This window comes from Canis lupus, chromosome 4 (genome assembly GCF_048164855.1).
Source record: "Canis lupus baileyi chromosome 4, mCanLup2.hap1, whole genome shotgun sequence".
Taxonomy (NCBI): domain Eukaryota; kingdom Metazoa; phylum Chordata; class Mammalia; order Carnivora; family Canidae; genus Canis; species Canis lupus.
Genome location: NC_132841.1, coordinates 52,437,679 through 52,458,369, shown reverse-complemented (window position 1 = coordinate 52,458,369; position 20,691 = coordinate 52,437,679). Strand labels below are relative to the sequence as shown.

General features: G+C 36.9%; 1 protein-coding gene across 15 annotated transcripts in view; it reads right to left on the bottom strand.

Annotated features, from left to right (window-relative positions):
* The window catches only part of EBF1 (EBF transcription factor 1), a 393,004-nt gene that overhangs the window by 48,931 nt on the left and 323,382 nt on the right, over positions 1-20,691 (bottom strand). The gene's annotated exons all lie outside the window — the stretch shown is intronic.

Sequence of the window (20,691 nt, the reverse complement as noted above, 5' to 3'; positions counted from 1 at the left end):
CTGAGTTTCATTAGCCTGCCAGAATATTTAGAGGTCTGGGCAAGGTAAACTCACTCTCTCACATTTGTGCTAAAGGAGAGCTACTACAGACCTGTCCCAATCTGAGTATTAAATTATCTTTCCTCTTGATGACACCAACACTGAAACTTTATAGAGAGCCTCCTTTATAGTCAGCAATATGGGGCCCTGGATTTATTTCCCTTCGGACAATGAGATTGTAGTTAGCATAACACCAGTGACTCCAACATCAATCCTCTGTCAAAAATAGTTTTATGAAGGCCAGAGAGAGGCTGGGCATAAAGGAGGCACGCCCAGTTGTAGACATATAAACATTGAAAGAGAAACTAAAATCAATTCTGTAAACAGAAGTCAAAGCTTTCCTGGGGTCATTAAAGACCTATATTTTAATATTCTAACAGGAGGGTATTTACTGAAATATCAGATCAATTCTTAAAGGAGAGCTGATCCCAATGGAATTTCTTTGTGGTCCTCTGTCTAAAGTCCATTAGACAGGGTCCCTGTCTTTAGCAGAGTGGATCCAAATAAATTCTAAGAGAGGAAATGGATTCCATTCTCTCTGTTTACTTTATTACTATTGATTTCTGAATTCTCTCCAATCTCCTTCCTAACTGAGCAGATAATACACATTTAGTACCAAAGGTAATTATTCCAAAATGAATCCAGTTTGCAGCTGGGTGATAAAAAAGAGAAAGGACACTGATAGATTAAACACTTACACATTAAAAGGTATGGCTGATTGTATTAATATGTACAAGAGCTTTAATATGCTCACTTTATAGCTAGATATAATTTCCTAGGCTAATCGCACGTTCATTTGTATGCTCGGACATATTTTACTTCCACTATTATATATTTTGTAGCATTATTTTATAGTGCAAATATTAAAATAATAAAAACAAAATCATTTGAAATACATATTTTTAAATCTACCTTTTACTAAAAGGAACTACTGAGGACAGTTTTTTAAAGTATTTCAAAAAGGATTAGAATATTTAGTTTCCAGAAATGAAATGTTTTCTAAAGCATCAAACTTAGAAAAAAAGAACAAGAAGTATATCATGTTAAAAGTATATATAAAACAACATAAATACCCAGCCATAGAGGAATAGATAAATTTAGTAAATCCACACTGTGGGAGATTATGCAGCCTTTTAACATTATGTTTATGAAGAAGTTTTAATGCGTGGGAAAATGCTTAGTAGGCTACATTTAAAAAAACAGGATGTAAAACTATGTGTGTGTATATACATATATAGTACAACCACAAATATGAAAAAATGTTTACATACATTTGTTATGCATAGAAAAAAATATCAAAGAAGCAATGAAAATGTTAGCAGTAGTTAACTCTGGGTGATGGGTAGTAGATGATGTTAATTTCTTATTCTATCCTGTTCTTCAGATTTTCTATAACTAGCATACATCTCGGCTCAAAATATTTGAAACCTGTCACATGCCAGGGGCTTCTGTATTGGCTCTTCTTTGAAAACCTGTCCATTTACAAGCAGAGTAAGTTTTCCACAGAGTCCTACCAGACGTGTTCCAAGTGTTGGACACCCAGAGATTGTCACTCTTTTAATAAAGGTATAAATATTGAAGTTCTTCTTGAAGACAATGAAACAGAGCAGTTACGTGGATTGGTTCCTGAGCCACACTGCCTGGGTCTGACAATGGCTCCTCCACTTACCACTTGATTAACTCTGACAAATGACTTTATCACTCCATGCCTCACTTTCTTTAACTGTAAAATCAGGACAATAAAATACCTAGCTCATAGAGGTCAAATGCATTAATATTTGTAAAACACTTAGAACAGTGTGACACATAATAAATAATTGATATAATTTAAGTAGAATAAGTAAAATAAAATTATCACTTGTGCAAATCAGAATGAAGAGATGGACACGGTTAAAATACTTGCAAAACATTTAAGTCTTTGTAAGTTTTTTGATAAGCTCATCTAGGGTAGAAATGTCATTTTCAGTTGAATTCAAGTCAGTACTCTAGTGGTTTTAAATGGTTTTTTTTTCTGTACTTGTCAAAGATCTGCCCATCTATACATTTCCAAAATGTTAATGAAGATGCTGAGGTTCAACAAAATACTACATGCCAGGACTGTCCGTAGCATTTTTTTTTTTTTTTTTGCTACAAGTCTCTAACATAAGACTCAAAACTAAATAAGTGCTCAATAAGTGTTTGCTGAATGAAAAAAAAAAATGAATGAATGAAGTACTTTACCAGGGCTGCACCAAGTTGTCCAATTATGGGCATATGTCACAATGGGAAATAGTAAGAGCTAAGGCTGAAGTTCTTAATTTTTTAGAATCCAAAACTTGTTACTGTTATACTATGGAGGCAATAAGATAGCAAAAGAACAAGGGAAGGAAAAAACTATTTATTCTGAGAAAAATGTTATAGCTCAGCACCCATCTGTCCTCAAGGACCCTTTTCCTAGGGGATTCATCACAATGGAGGGAGCACGGGAGTAGAGATACCAAGACTGCAATGGCCACACCAATAAACAGAAATAGTGCGTCTGGCTGGTTCTGTGGTTTCTTCTTACCAGGTAAAGCATGACAAAAGAATGTCTAAGCAACTGAAATCAGAGACAACACTTGAAATAAGAACAGTATATAATGGCAAAATTTACTGTAATAAATTTCATTATTAAGTGAGAGCAGAAAACGACTATTTTTAGATACGGTCCATTGTTTTGTATGCATTTCAAAGTTCACTCTTTATACATCTAATTTCTAAATTCATGGTGTAACTTTGAGCATTTGGTGGAGGTCTTGGCTCCAAAGCAACAAAAGAGAAGTGAAATGTCCCATGGTTGTAAAATCTTGATAAGTTCTCGGTGTCACTTTTTTTAAATGTGGAACTGCTCAAACCACATAGATAATTATAGATGACCAGATTGTAACTGTTTTATTGCCTCTTTTTCCCCATAAATTTTAATTTTGGAAAGTTAAGTGAAAAATGTGGTTTCAATTTCCTACAAATTGCACACAATTTGGTTTTAACAAGAAAATAGAAAGAAAGGGTATGTTCTTTAAAGTGAATTATGAACTAGAGTTTGTTTTCGCTCGCTCAACACCGCAAGAATAATAAAGCACAAAATTTAGAAAAGATGCCTTACAAAATGGAAATCATGAACTGCAGTAAGAAAAGCATAAAGTAATTTTTTATCTAAACATGGTTTAAGCAATCTAACAGGATAACACAATCGAGCTAGTCTTTCTCCCTCTGGTGAAGCGAGCTCAAGTTCAAAAGGAAAGAAAGAAAGGATGAAAGGAAACAGGAGTAGAAGCTGACAACCTGAATGCATTGTATAACAGGAAATCTCTTAATGAGGAAAGGCTGTGTACATCCCCAACTTATTCTCCCCAAAAGTGCCACCAACTTCAGAGGAACTATTAAAAACAATTAACAGTGAAATCACTGAAACACATACCTAGAAACAGAACGAAAGACAAGAAAGAGATTATTAGTAGAAGGAAATGATAGCTATCTCTTGGATCTTGGCTACCATCTTAGACCAACACACTTTTCTTATTCAAGGTAGTGAATGTTAAAGACAAGAAACCCATGATGTGTGTCTACCACACCAAAACCACGGGCTGGAGTGTAAACAATGAAATCGATAAACCAGCTGGGGGTTTGTTTCCCCCTTTGTGCTAAACTTTGGGTTGAATGTGTTCTTTTATTCCTTAAATTGACCACTGTTTTTGCCTTACTAGCTATGTAGATTATGTCTATGTGCTGGGCACAACAAATTATTCAGACAATAAAAAAAATTATCCAGACAATAAATAATTTCATCAAAATTGTCGATCCTCATTGATCAAATTCTCCAGGGCCCATGTTACTTAATAGTACCATATGGCTTCTTTAAATTTCTACTTCCAAAAAGTTTACTTTCAGACATATTGCAACAACCACAATGATCACCTGTATTTTGTATCTTACAAACGAAGCCAACTGAATTTAACATAAGTACCTGGTATAATGGCAATACCCCTATGTTTTATTTTTTGGCCAAAATGGAGCGTTTGCTAATATTTTTCTATCTGAGATTAAAGTTGCAAGTATAGTGCCTCTGACTGTTGGAACACTAAGTTCTGACTTATGAAGATCTAGCTATAAACTGGGACTTGGCAAACTTGAAGTATTACTCACTGACTAATAATCCTATTAGTCAAAACTGTAAACTTCTGGTCAACTGCATTTTTTACATATTACTGCACGAAGCTCTAGCCAAAGTTCGCTATCCAAAATGTTCTTTAAGGCATCACAATTAACAAGAGGTAATTTACTCTCTAGAAATATAGAAGCTGACCATTCCAGTCCAAAAGTCAATAAATCTTTGGTGTTGGTGAAAAGCCATTCCCTACCTGTAGCATCATGTTACCCCAACCCTCTAGCAATGACTTTTCATTGAGCACAGACCCAGCTGACCATAGTTTTCACATGTATCTCAATCCCAACTATTTAACTGATGATGTAGTCTAGAACAAAATAATGGTGCAGTAAAATAGGAGGATTTCATAGCAAAATGCTCAAAAACTGCAATAATCCAGCTAGAGAGAAACCCACAAAAGGGCATCTTGAGAGAGAAGCAAATGAAAAGGCTTACTCTTAAATCAGGGTTGAGGTGTTCTTCATTCATTCATGTATTATTTTAAAAACTTATCCATAAAAGCCCCCCTCACCTGTGCCTTCCACTCCCAGTCCTATTTCCAAATCCACCTTCCTTATCTGGCAAGGGCCCCAATGTGCTTTGCTCATCATTACAAGCACCTTATCACCCTTTAAGAAAAGTGGATGGCACTGGATGAAGATACAAAACTCTACTCACTTCAATGCAAGTTATTGCTCTTACTCAAAACTGAATTGAAGTGAATGTTCAAAATTTTACATAACAAGATAAATACCTAAATGCCTTAAAATCTCTCATGGGGGGAGGTGGTAAGAAGGGAGAGAGGAATGCAAATAATGAACATAGAAATTATTTGCATATGGATCCTGGAATCCTGTAGAACATATTTTAATGAAGAGACAAAAATAATGGAAGGTAGAAGGATGGGGCAGAGCTTTATAGTGTCTTATAGTATATAATTTTCACATATGAAGATTATCTATTTTTAACGTGATGGAGCTCAATAACAAGGGGAGAAAGCAGGAGACTAGAATTCAAAGGAATCCTATACTCAGTCCCCCAGCCAAAACTACTCCCCAGTCTCCAGTTCCTTGGTTTCCCAGGCTGGGTTCCCTGCAGCCATTCACCTAGATTTCCACCAGAGCATTTTACCGCTTTGATTAGCATCATGCCAACACAGCCTGCCCTCAGTTCATTTTTGCTGCACACCTGATCCATGTTTGTATCCCCATTTCTTTGCATCACACTTTGCATAGAATTGACAATCGAAAGGCAAAGAATGAAACTCATGGAAACCACAGAATTGCTTCTCCTTTAGGAACTTCAGTACATTTTTAGAAGCTTCAAGCTTCAAAGCATCCCCTTGCAGCTTCTTAGGATGAGTTAGCTGAAGACCCAAAGGCAAGAGATAGGACAGGGACAGTGAGGGGGTTTGGAGATATTTGGTAGAGCTGGAATTCTCACAGAATTTAAAAGGTAAAAGGCTGAGACATATAACAGACCTAGTACAATGCTTTGCATAAAGCAAGTGCATATTTAGGAGCTGAGCATACACACGTCCGTCATGGGAGCAGGGAGGGACGTGCAGGACTTTGCGCAAAATGGTTGCCATGGGGGGACATCAGGAGAATTCCTGTGAAGACAGATGAGAGGTTTTGGGACAGGGTCTACCAGTGGATATGGACACTAGTGCCCATAGAGTCAAGCCATAGTTAGGTAAAAGACAATCACCCAAGATTCTAAATAAGAGAGTGTAGCTCAGGACAGGTGTGAGCTGCCTGATTTAAAAGGGCACATTGTGAAATCAGTTCCTTTCTCTCTCTCTCTCTCTCTCTCTCTCTCTTTAAGGCTCTCTTCCTGAAATTTCTAACCTGGCCAAAATGTCTGCAGTACTTTCACAGCTTAGAAAACTTGGTAGCAAACCTTAATAAATTTTGGAGTTGGCCCAGAATCCTAACTTACTGAGGGTGTTTTGCCCTTGAGGTCAGTTCACACCATCTGGTCATGGTTGAGCCTCTGAGATCCAAGCTCTCATTCTGGCAGGCTCTTCCCCTCAGCCAAATCTCAACCACAGCTAAAACTTTCCCAGCCTCTGGAAACAAAATGTTTGAGCTGTCTTCTGACCACATGTGAGATTGTGTGTGTGTGTGTGTGTGTGTGTGTGTGTGTGTGTGTGTGTTTTCTGTTTATGAGATAGGCTATAGAGCCTTTCCCAGGATAATCAGTCATCTTGACTGGTAACCACAGGCAGAGGCAGACGAAACTGGGAGATTCTAGATCAATGGATTTGTTTTTGTAAAAACCACTGAAGCCTATTGGGATGAATTTGATTTGGTTTTACTTTTTTTCCCCTTTTATATTGAATGATTTACTCATTCTTCAAGAATTACTTAAATTATTTTGTTTGAATGCAATCCTAATTAAAAATAATCCCTTGAAGTTATAAACAGTTTTCTGCTTCTCTTTTTATTCACCCATCCATCAATCTGTCCAGTCAACAACCACTACTGGACTTTTTACTCCACACCAGGCATCATGCTGAAAGTGATCAAAATTGCAAACTCGACTTTTCCAGGAGTCTCTTTTTCCCCCTCATTCCTCAATAAATATTTTGTAAATAAAGAAAAAAAGGAGTGAATGAGCTAATAAAGAAGGCAAGCCGCAACAGGAGAAACAAGCAGAGTGGAATGAGGTTTATGCATCACTGACATTGTGACATCGTCAAACACACAAAAATTTTTAGGAAATCCTGCCACAGATTTAAAATGTGGTCCACTAAATCCCATTGCCCTGAGGTTGAGGCACAGGACACAAAAGAAGCAGGTGGTAGGACTTCTCTGTAAACAACATGACTCCTGACCCAGATGCTCAGAAAAGAAGACCAAATGGGTTCTGTCCACATACCCTTCCATCACTTTCCCAGGCTGAGCCAGGGGCTTGTCTCCTCATGGCTAGACTGGAGCAGCACTCTGCTCAGCACTGCCCCACAGGTCGGTGGGGTACAGATGGCAAGGCCACATCTGCTCACAGAATTTGAAAGTAGGAAGGGGTCCAGCAGCAGGTAGGGCTTCAGAAGGCATGCGTCCTATACTGTCTAAAGAGATGGTAGGATGTATGCTGAGTAACCTATAATAATCATTACAGCCACCCTCACTGTCTCTCTTTCAGGGTTACTCTTGCACTCTCCTTTGTACAGAGATGTACGGCCCTCCTTCTAATGCATCAGGTAAGGCCTCTAAATGTCTCTAATTCTAACAGTCACTAAAGGAAGTATGGGATGAATTAAAATTTGGGAAGTCAAACCCATTAGAGTTAAATGTCCATGAGGGTGGGGACTATGCCCATCTTTTATATGGTATCTCCAGTAACAAGCATGTAGACCATGATTAGCAACATCTATTGAATGATCACAGCATATTGCAAGATTTCATGTTATCTTTGTGCCTAAATACTGAAGATAATGCTGAATGCTTACAACCCTGAAGTCAGTCTGCCTGACCTCAAACTCTGTTTCTTCCACAGTCTAGTTGCATGACCTTGAATAACTTAACTCCTCTTTGATTCAATTTCTTCATGTGTAGAGTGGAGATAATAATAGTACTTGTCTCCTAGTGGGTTTTTTAAGATTAGATGTTTAAAAATATATCACATCTTGACGATGGTGTATGGCACATAACAAGTGTCTTTGAGGTCTTAGCAGCCATAGCCATTGTTATTTATGAACGAGCATCTGGGGACTCATTTAGTCAACAAACATTTTTTGAGCATCTACTCTGGGCCAGGCATAGTACTAGGCACTAGTAAATACACTGGTGTGCCAAGTAGAAATAGATTGTCAGAAAATCAATTCACAGATTGAGAACTACTTACAGTCATCAATAATAAGAACTACCATTTCTTGAGCCTTTAATGTGCACCATTTATAATGTGCTAAGTGCTTTACTCATATTATCTATTTTAATCATTACAACAAAGTAGTGAATAAGATGTGTTTATTTCCCCCATTATTCAGATAAGAAAATTGAGGTTTAAATGGTAAAGTAACCTGTCAAAGGCCAGAGAGTAGGGCTCTTATCTACCCATTCATTCTCTTAATCCACTCATTCATTCATCATCCTTAGGTACTGCTGATTTCCAGACTCTGCTAATGAGAGAACTAGCTTACACAAATGAATCAGTGACAACCACAAGTTTGCTTTTCAGTAAGCAGCTTGTCTCAAATCAAAAAAAAAAAAAAAAAAAAAGCAAGCAACAACAAAAAAGATAATAGATTAGCTATGATATGACATTTATCTTCCTGAATTTGGGACAACAACACAAAATAACCAACCGCTCATTTTGACAAACTGTTTGCAAAGTGGGAAAAATGAGTGTTTTAAAACAATCAAATGCACCTGCCATTTAAAAGCATTAATGATTTTAAAAAACACAAACATATGAGCTATTAGAAAAGTAATTTTAATGTTCATTTTAATTCAGGCACTACAGAAGCTAAGTAATCATTGTTGCAATTAATTGCCTTCTTGTTGCTTGCCACTTTCATTACAGGAAATTAAAGGGTAGAAGCAAATGATACAATATATATTTATTCAAGCTGAGATGATATGACATCATTTATTGTATTTGTATTTCCCAAACATTGCCTGGTTATTCTTTTAAAACTAAAATTCCCCTAGCTCCAAACTGACTTAGCACATTCCCCACAGTGATACACTTGATAATCATGACTCAAAAATGTGGAGCTAGAAGGGGCTGAGATAATATGTTGTCACTCCCATATTTATCACCACATTTCCTGAATCATCCAGCTTCGTAATGATGATTTCTTTCCATTCTTTGCACTGTTTGGCAACTACATGTTTTGTGAATACCTAAGAACGCTTATAAATATTCTCTTTCCTTGCAGCCAATAAATCTTTAAAATTAAAAGACAAAGTTAAAATGACTTCTGCACTTCACCAACGTCTCTACTAAATGTACCATACATCTCACAATTTCAATATTCACAGTTTAAGACTCAGTGATGACTTTCAATCTTACTTTGTAGATAAAGAAAGAGGGGTATGCTTTGCAGTTTATTGAAAGCTATTTTGGGAGTTAGTCTTGATAGTTGGATGTTTTATTCTTTCTACTTCTCCATCCTTCCCTCTCCATCCACCTTTATTGACACCAGGCATCATCAGCCTCTTATTCCATAGAACTTTTTTTCCTTTTACAATCAGAAAAGGACAGACAAATATTATAGAAACAACAATTTCAAGGATCTGGTGCAATGACATGGATCAATGCTTATTGAAATTTCAGGATGCTCGATCTGCTGAGAACACAGTCAGCCAGTATGGCTCATATTTCTAGATAATGATCACAGAGTGACTGGAGGATGGGGTAGGAATGTGAATCCTCTGGGCAAATGACAGCATGACTTCAGCACTGGGGAAAAAAATCTACGGATGCTTAGAAACAAAACCGTGTTTGTCTACATGATGCTGTGCATGCACAAAGTATTATTCATCTGTATACTGTATATATTCTATGATACTAATTGTTACTTACAGAAACCCCTCCATCCCAATTATGTTCTACTGATCACCCTCTTATTTCTTTCATAACCAATTTCTTTTACCAATTTGAAAATTATCTTATTTACTAGTTAACTTGTGTACTGCCTTCTTTCCCTTCCTAGACTATAAGTGTCTTGAGGGCAAGAACTTCACCTTTCTGGATCACAAAGCCTGGAAGATGCCCGAAACATAACAGGTATCAAAACTTTTTTTATTAAATTGGAATTTGAATATTATAGCACCCTTTCTGCTAAGACAGTATAATGAGAGCAAAAAAAAAATCATGTTTCCCCAACATTATTTATAGGATAATCTTCAAGTCTAGACAGAACCTAGAATTCTTCAGCAATGAAACACAGCCCACCACTTCAAGGAGTTACTGTGATGACTATACACATTGCCAAGTCAATTTGTCACTTAACATCTTATAGTTAAATTTATAAATTCATGATTTGTGAATGTGGATTTCAAAGTTTCGGGTCATATTAAAGATTTTGCTCAGAAACAATACTACTCCTGCCTCATCCAAAGATTGTCTGAAACTCTAAAGCCATTCCACGTGAAAACTCAAGCCAACATTTCCTATAGCTCAAACGGTATACATGTATTGTTTTCCATTTAGTGACTTAAGAAGAAACACAACAGATGCATGCTTCTTCAGCCAAGACAAGAATTCCTTCCAAACACAAGATCCCATTATATAGGATGAAGATCTGTTTGGTTCCTGAAATGAACCACACAGTATTGGAATTGTCATTAGCTCCTATAAGGCAACGAAGAATTTATAAAATCAGAGCCAATGTGTTATTAAGACCAGGCACCGGGGCTTTCAGGCAATATAGATTTCTGAGCTATTTATTTATTTATTATTATTATTGCGGGTCCCACTGTCCCGCTGCAACAACCCCAACTCTGCAGGGCCTGTGTAACAAGGCGATGGTATCTGAGAAATAATGAGCGAAGGAATGCTGTTCTTTCTTTCAGAGCAATCTCAGGTGCGATCTTAGACCGTAAAGGACTGGATCAATACTCCCAGCAGCAAGCCGCTCGATACCCCCTGAATTATTGCTTCATTTTTCTTCTTATTATAGATGAGTTGTGTTATTATTTTCCCCAAATCGATATTTTACAACCTTTTTTATCCGTTTCTCCATAAATTTTGTGATTACTTTAAACTGGGAATTCCGGTACACTAAGTAAGATGCAGTATCCGAAAGGGACGGAATGTACTGACATGTTTTTTTGTTTTTGTTTTTGTTTTACTCTTTTAGACACAATGCCTTGTTTAAAGGCACATCATAATCAATAGCCAAAGGAACACTGCACGGAGAAAAGTTTAACATAACCCTGTGCTTGCAAAATGAAAGTGCAAATCCTTTAAAAATAGCAGCAGCCCAAACAACACAAAGCTCAAAAACACAAAAGGAGGCTCCATTGATCAGCACTTTGCATCTGAAATTTCATTCCTAATGCTTCTTCTCCCCTCCAGTTAAAGGGCCAATGCAATTCCCTTAAATTGTTTCTCACAAAGGAGATAACTCTATGCACCTTGGAGAGATTTAATTGGCTTCTATAGCTGTCTCCTGCTAAGTGTTTAAAACATCAGCAAATCAAATCATGTAAACTCATACCCTGTTCTGCTGTCGGTTTGCTCCAAGCTTGATTATTTAGATGTTAACATTAGCAGCGCCTACACTTAACAAAAGAGATCAGGAATAGAACTCCCTCCGTGAGTTCCGGGATGACTTGAGTTAATTCTATGCTTCCTATGAAATAATGTGTGTTATTTGGCAGGGAATGCTCAGTGGTAACTAAATAATCATTACAGTGCAGCCAGTGGTAATTACATGGTAATTCACATTAACTTCATAATAAGCACTGTATTTTTCACTATATCCATCTGAGAATGAGGCAGAATCATAGTCTTTCATTTCTTTTTAATGCCACCCAAAATAAAAATAAAGTAAAATCACTTTAAGGGCAGGAGGACAAGGAATATAACCCTGACGAGTTAAGCTACAGATTTCATTAAAGAAATACTTAAATCCATTAAGTCTAATTAGACATGACATCCCCGAATTCACAAACAGTAGTCCTAATAAACTCATTAAAAATTTTTGGAGGCTTCTTTAGAAAATGGGAGAATATTATATTATAGGCTGTTATATTACATTAAGGTTTTATAATTTTATATGGGCTCTTCTCTTTTTATGTAAAAGCCTACGAAACTTTATAAGAATAGTTCTGCTTAAATCAATGAGTCTTAAACAACAATGTGCTTCTTGTAACATGTACTTAATAATGCAATAAACTATTCTAAGTAGTATAGAATAAAACGGGAAGCACTTCATTCTGATAGGCTAAAAGGTATCAGGATATAGGGACTCAATTCCTTACAGCATTGCAGGGCACGATTTATACTCAAATTTCCATTTACATACATGTTATTTAATTTGGGCAATTATGAAGTCCTGAAACTGTGCTTCCATTACAACCTAGACCCATGAAAGGATTCACACCATGAATGCTTCATATATAAGTATACAAAAAAGTATTCTGAGGAGAAGAAAGCAGTGGGAGCAACTTTAATTGAATACTTATATTAGTGGATTAAATTAGGTCTGTTTTTAAATGAGCCACCCTTAATTAGTTGCAGTTAGGAAAGTGGAATTAATATATTTTACATTTTACTCTACTCATTACATTTAGCAGCAATGGACATCTCCCCCCCCCCACTTTTTTTTTTTTTTTTTTTTTTTTTTTTTGGTGCTTTTCACCAACAACTGAGTGCCTTTTTAGGAAGGTCTGAAGAAAAATCTATTTGCATTCTAACACAAGTCCCAAGCAGAGGTATAGAGTAGAATACCCTTATATAATCTGGTTGTTGTTGTTGTTGTTGTTGTTTTCATGGATAGGGTATGCTATTGCTACAGTGATACTCTCCTCACTGATTACTGTAGGACGCACCTGACAATTCATGCATTATCAGGCAGTCGAGCGGCAAAAAGTCTCCTCACTGTGCCAGAAGAGTAGCAGAGATCTCTTCAAAAGCAGTTTTTTTTTTTTTTTTAAGATTTTATTTATTTTTCATGAGAGACACAGGTAGAGGAAGAAGCAGGCTCCCTGTGGGGAAACTGATATGGGACTCGATCCCAGGATTCCACAATCATGACCTGAACCAAAGGCAGATGCTCAACCAGTCATATGCTCAACCACTGAGCCACCCAGGTGCCCCCCAAGCAGGTTTTAATCTTGTCTCTGATTGCCACCATCTTGCAAATCTCTCTCTCTCATTAATCCTAATGATGATGATTTTGCCTCCAAACCCACTAAGCAGAAGATCACTAAATATGACAAAGCCTAACACATCTTATCTCCTCTAGAACCCCAGGGAACTGAGACTTAAAGTCAAAATGAGAGGGTCCACAGATGGCCTGGGGCTAGAAGTGACCTTTTCCATGAATTCCCACAGGCCCTAGGTAGTAGCTTGTGGCAGTGACAATACATTCAGGTGGACCCCATCAAGTCCTTCCCTGATCTAGACCTTGGAAAAATGACCCTCCAGTCCCAGTGAGGTCTCCCAACATCTCCCGGGTGTCTGATGGATGTTTTGTCTAATACTGGGCTCTCACAAAAAGAAAGGATGAATGAAATGCCCTTAAATTGCATGACTCCACTTTGCCAATGGTGGGAGTGGCAGTCAACTTTCCTATGAGACTTTGATGTACTTGGAGGTGAAGAAAAGTTTGTTCTTCTTTTGTCAACAGAAAGACAGGATGTAAACAAACAGATCAGAACAATGATGTCTGTGACACATTTTAAAAAATACTGATCATATATTGGAGGCCCAAGAAATTCAACATGTTCTACTATCACATCTTTTTCTCAGGAGTGTATTCAAAGACCTTAAAGAATTAAAAAAGAGCCTGCCAAGTGACCATGGTGATGTTGGTTGAAGGATTTTCATATATTTTCAAAATTGTGATGCCTTTAAATATTTGCAAATATTAAAGGCATTTTAAAAAATAATTAGTAAATCCACTTTTATGTGATGTTCTGGTTATATATACAAATCAATCATGTGTTGATTTGGGAAAGTCTCTTCCTTATCAGAGCCTCAGCTGCCTCCTCCACAAAACAGGAAAATTGGCCTAGGCTATTTCTGAGGGCCTTTCCATCTCTAAAATTCAGACTTAATAGAGCACTTACTAGATGCCATACACTGTGCTAAGCTTTTACTATGCACCATCTAATTAATTATCACAGCAATCCTATGAGATATAATTCCCATCTTACAATGCTGAAATGAAGTTTCAGATTGGCTAAGAAACTAGCTAGAAATGGACTGAGCCAGGATTCAAACTGGGGCATGTCTTGATTCCTGAGATCTATAGACATACAGTTTCTTTATAACTAAAAGCATAAGGGAAATAATAGACAGTGTGGAGATAAGCTCTTGGCTGATAGGCCAAAGAAGAGGACTCCAGTATAAAGATATACTACTACCAGCTGAGTGACTTTAGCTGAGTCTTTTAAACTCTGTAAGCCTAGTTTTCCTCATCTATAAAGAAGTCAACAACTTGGGTTAACTAGGTCATCTTTAAGGTTCACATTCCATAAATTGACAGCCTAGGTTCTTCCAACGATTTGACTAACATTTATTGAGCTGTCACACTCTGTGCTAGATACAGTATTAGGCACTGGAATACAGTGGCCAATAAGACAGACAAGGATACTGCCTTCATGCAGTTTATGTTCTTGAGATATACAGACTACACACAAGTAAGCAGAAAAATAATCCAGTTCATATCAGCCGATGGTAAGTACTATGTATAAAATACATGAAATTAACATGAGTGCTAGAAAGGTAGCCTAAAACTCCAGAAGCCCCCAATCTAATTAGTGAATTACAGCCATAGAAAACAAAACAAAACAAAACAAAAAGGAGTAAAAGTAGTATGAGTCCATTTTGTCGATGTAAAAAATGTGATACCACATAGAATAACCAATCATTTGGAGTAATATAAATCTGATATCAGATCCATCACTAGGTGACCTAAATGACTTTAAATATGCCACTTCATCTCTCTCTAAACTTCAATTCTCACACTGTAAATGAAGCTAAAAATACCTGTTCCTCCTACCTCACAGGTTAACAAAAGAATTGAATCGAAAAGATTTGGCCAACTGTGAAAACTGCACTGAAGTTAAAATTGACTTAATTACACAGACATAAGACACAGCTGGACATGCAGGGGCTCAGTAGCCAAGCCTATACTTTCGCCCTGACATAACTTTCTGACAAGTCACATAATTTTTTAGCTTAATGTTAATAACTTTGTAAGTTTAGTTTTCAACCTTTTAGATGATACCCTATATCTTCTGAGCTAACCAGTGCAAATGTTTCATTTTTTTCTAGTCTTGAAGAGACTGGAGAAATACAGACCTATAAGCTTGTTCAGAACAGATCCTCCAGAGATTTTCCTCCACCCAAACCTCCATTTAACCTCAAATAGGCGGCTTGGTCTCAATGAATATTTTAAAAATCAGTTAGCACTAAAAGGAAATAATACACATGTACAGAATCACTGGGAAGGTCTTGTTCTTTGCAGATATTTGAATGTGAATGTTTTTTGCATTAAACAAAGATCTAATTAACTCCAAATTAATTGGGCATTGGGACTTGTCAACATGAACCAGAATGCTGATTCTAGGTTGCTCTGACCAGCAGGTCAGGTGTTCCACCCAAGATGTAAAGAAGTGAACCACAGTTAACGTTAACAGGAAAAAGATGAACATTTACATTTGGAGGCCAAAGAGCAGAGGACACAAGTAGAAGTCTGCTCTCCTGTTGTTTCTGCCTTCAATTTAGAGAGTCCCAGCTTTTGTCTACCCCCTCGCCACTAAGAAGTTTTGGCAGAAATTCCTCAATCTGACACGAATGGGATGGTTTCCACCTGCACATTCAGTACCTTAAATCATAAGAGGTCCACTTAGAAGAGTGAGCCTACTTTATCCAAATCAGAAATCCTATGTGCTTTGGGATTCAATTTGCACCAAGGATCACATATGACATATGACCACCAATAGGAAAGTGCTGAAATAGATGGAGAGAATATTCCTCTCAAAAAATAATTCCCTTGTTATGTATATTTGAGTAATTTTAAAGTCTCTCTTATGATAAGGTTCTTTTCCAATTATGTTATTTTAAACTAAGTGCTGTTTGGGGCATGAACAATCATAAGCAAGGGCGGTTTGGGGATACATATAAAGGTCACCTAAAGAAGTCAAAACAAAAAAGAGAAATAGAAAATTAGCATAAATTTAGTAATCTTTCTAGCACATTGGCCTTTCAGCATGACCAATGTTCCTGAAAACAAGCCCTTTAAATATCAGTTTTTAAAATGTATCTGAAAGTGATTATCTTTGGAGATTTAAATGATTTAAATATAGCAAACAGTTACTGATGGCTTAGGATAAAATTTCCAGCAAAAGCATCATGCATAGATTTAAAAAGAGCTGTGTCTCAAACAACGGAGAGTAGAATACAACGGGATTTAAAATGGCTCTGATTTTGACAAAAACACTGATGTCAAAGATGGCTGTAAACCTCAAAGTGGAAAAAATCATATTTGTAAAAGTTGTAAATAATGGGTGTGATTTTAAATATGCATGTGTAACTACATTAATATGTGAGATATTATAAGATATATAATCTTATAAGATATTATAAGTAGACATTTGATGATTCATTAGTATCTACAAATATGTACACAGTTTACTTGTTCCTAAAACTGAAAAACTTTTGTTGGGAAGATGGGGGAATGCTTTATGCTCAAGATCATCTTCTACTCTGGCATATATGATGTTAAAACTTCTATGGAAGGAAAGATGTGGCTATCCAACAATGGGGGAATGATGCAGCCACAAAATGGACTATTATATACCTGATAAAGTGCACTTAGGAAGAATTGGAATTAGCAGAGGAAACGTTTATTTTACCATTAAATTCAAAGTAGAAAAAAAATAAAAAAATAAATTCAAAGTAGGATGCAAAATTATATAACCACGTGATTCATTCTGATAAAAATTCATAAAAGTAACACAAAGGAAAATATTGGAAGACTAAAAAAAATAAATAATGGTTGTTTCTGAGGAATGGGAATAAAGGATCTCTTCATACTTTCTGTGTTTTTAAAATTTTCTGTATGGGGTCACATGGGTGGCTCAGCCTTTGTCTCAGGGTGTGATCCCCACCCAGGGATCAAGTCCCATATCAGGGAGCCTAATTCTCCCTCTGCCTGTGTCTCTGCCTCTCTCTCTGTGTCTCTCATGACTAAATAAACAAAATCTTAATTAATAAATAAATAAATAAATAAAAATTTTCTTTATTAGCGTACATTATATTCATAATGATACAACTTGTTTAAAATATGGAAAGCATCCTTACTCTCTCTCCCTCTCTCTAAAAAAAAAGAGGGGTGGGTACCTGGGTGGCTTAGGCAGTTGAACCTTCGACTCTTGATTTTGGCTTAGGTTGTGATCTCAGAGTCGTGAGATCGAACCCCACATTGGGCTCTGGGCTCAACAGGGAGTCTGCTTGGGATTCTCTCTCTTCCTCTGCTTTTCCTCTCCCATCTCTCTCTCTCTCTCTCTCTCAAAAAGAAAAAAAAAAACACAAAAAAACCCCAAAAACCAGTATATATAAATACAAATACATATATATAATATACATATATAATATACATACATATTATATATATAATGTATATGTTATACATACATATTATATATTATATATGTATTATATATATAGAGAGAGAGAGAGAAAGAAGGCTTCATTTCCTGTCAGACCTCACATATCCTAAAAATACCCACACTCTCCCATCACTACCAGTCGAATTTGGGGGAATCACATATTTCCAAAAATGAACGAGCTAAAGTAGTACCACAGGAGGTTTGCCACTTTGCTGGCTCTGGTTTCCCTCAATCAGGATCCAAATTCTGGCTCCTCCTTTTATTAGCTACATTCCCTGGGGAAGTCACTTTACCTCGCTAAATTTTCTTATAAAATGGGCTAATAATAGAGCAGACTTCACATAGATTCTCGGTGGGGAAGTAGGGAGAGTGTTTTACATTTCAGTAACACAGAGAGAAAGAAGATTGAAAGAGATACCACTGTAAAAAAAAAAAAAAAAAAGTGTGGAGAAGGAGGAGATGATAAGATAAAACTGAAGAAAGGTGGTCAGAAGCCCTCTGGGGTGGAAAACCCAGTAGGGAGAAGAGAGAAAAGAGTAGTTCAAAACTGTAGCAAGGAATGTTGCTATCCTAGGGAGGGGGATGCAGGGAGGGGCCTAAATTTCCTACCTGATTGTTATAATTTTGGATTTTTTTCAGTTTCAGAAATGTTAAGCCTCTTACACGAGTTCCCATATTTAGCATGGAAAGTATGGTACTGCTTCACATGGCAAGGGGGGAAGTTTATGGAACTCACTGGTCCCCGGGGGTGGTTCATTCATTCAGCTTCACACTAACTGAATGTGCTTGTGGGAGCCGGAACCAGCCTCTGAGATATGAGGGCCTCTGAGATATGAGGCCCTCAGAGCTATGTCCACTTCCTCATTTGGGGTTGGTTGATGGATCCCAACCAATGTGTACAACCAAAGAATGTGGGTAGGAGACTACTGACCTGGGCTGGAGGTTTTCAGGAAACAAAAGAGACCACCAGAACCCAAATCCCCAGGTATCTATACTACAACAAGATAAGGGTTTATCTCATTATAAGACTCTACCAAGATGTGGAATGATTATTAAAACCTAAAAATTGTTTTAAATTCATAATACCTATTGATTCCTATATACTGTTAAGCGAAAAAACAAATTACACAATATGACATAAGGTCTCACCTTATTTTGGTAATGAGGCAGATATATGCATAGGAAGAAAGACATATGCCATTAAAAATATCAACAGCTAACACTTATCGAGTGTTTAATGTTTTAAAAACTGGTAGAAATGTGAGCAATTTTCAAATTATTTTAATAATTTTCCAATTAGTACTTTGAAATTATCTGAAATCAGTATGTACTATATTGCAATAAAGAAAAACAAGTTTTAATGCTCTAGTGGGCGCCACATCACTTAGTTAACAATGAACAGAATGACTAGCATCCACAGCACTGCAAACACGGACAAATAAAAAGAAAATAACCCTCCACCAAACATTTGAAGTAAGTCTTAGGAAAGGAGGAAAAGAAAAAAAAATTTAGTTTAGTTACCCACTCCACCCCCCAGGATGTTAGAGAAAGTTTCAACATACACGGTTAAAACTGAAGGGTTAATTTATCAGGATGCTGGATAAAAACAAAAACAAAAGCCTTGAAAACCTCCAAAGAGTTTATTGGCTTTGAAAACCAAATCATGTTATATCATACTAAATAGATTAGAGGTTCAAGACTTTATAGTGTTGCATTATGTTGGCAAGAATACATATAAAGCTCAGTTCCTACCTTTATTGTTAATAGCTTTCTAATCCCTGACCAGAAATTTATAGTTTCAAAATGGCAACACATCTTAAAGATTAAAGCCATGTGACAAATAGTTCATGTCCCTTAATAACCAAATCACATGCCTTAGATTGGGGAAGCTTATCTGCCTTTTCCTTCTATATGGTTTCATTGGTAGGAAATACTTTATATCCCTATTACATGAATGATGAATGGGACCGTTGGTTATGGTCTGTTATTTGCCTGGCTGTAGTCAATATGTTTTCTTTGGACAGGGATTTCTGTGATTTATCTCTCTCCCGGCCTTATCACTTATTAACTCTGGGTAGACAGGAAAGAGCCAAGGTTGTATATAAGGCCTAGTGGCCATTTAGACCTCTAATGTCAGTGAAAATATCCCTTTTAATGATCCTGTTACACTAGCTACTCAAGTCCTGATTACACTCCACTCCAAATAGGAAATAAAGGTCATATTTCTTGGAAAGTATGTACATAAAATATGCAAAATAATATGCTTCCTTCAGACCAGCTTTATTCTTTGCAGAAACGGCTTTCATTTTATAGATGTCACAGAAGTACAATGGGTACTTTTAGTGATTCTTGTTGCTGTTGTCCCTGTTATGGTACCAAGAGTGTTTAACTTTACAAACGCCAGAGGGTCTGGGATAACCAATCACATCAACATACATCAGATCAGGAGCAGTCACATTTTGTGAAAAAAAAAAAACTCCCTTCAGCAGAGAAGAGGCGTGGGACTTGCCCCTTGGATTGCAAAAGTAAAAAGAATAAATATTCTCTCTGCCTTGAATTCTTTTCTTTGTGTGTAAATGGCTCATTTGGAGTAATATTCAAGACATGTGGACAGGAGCAGCCTGTTAATTTTTCTTTCTTCTTGAATCTTTTCCAATTAGGACACTGCTAAGGCAGAACTGCTAGTCAAGTGTTCATTACACAGCCCTCTCTCAGCTGAATCCTAAGTGAAAACAATCTGATACCCGAGAAAACACACTCGTGCCTTCCTTTCTCTGATTCTTCCTGAGTTTGCGTAGGCCTCTTTCTAACAATTAACATCTGTGTAGAAGGTTACTGTTTGCAGAACATTTTCATGACCATTCTTTCTTTCACGGATACTCACAAGACCCTGGGGATGGATGTCCAGAGGAGGAATGGCCCCTCCATCCATTAGGCTGAAGAAGCCAAAGGCCAGGTAGCCTTAAGCCCTCTCTCCCTCTCATCCTTGTCTCCAACCCATCTCTGGGTCCTGTCTATTTCCTCCTCAATAACTCAAATTCTCTCATTTAATTCCATCTCCACTCATTACCACTCAAATGAAAGTCACTACATCTCTCTCCCAGACTACTGCAATGACCTCCTAACTGGTCTTCTAATATCCATTCTGGCTTTCTATATGACAACCAGTCAGAGATTTTTGCTTTTGTTTTT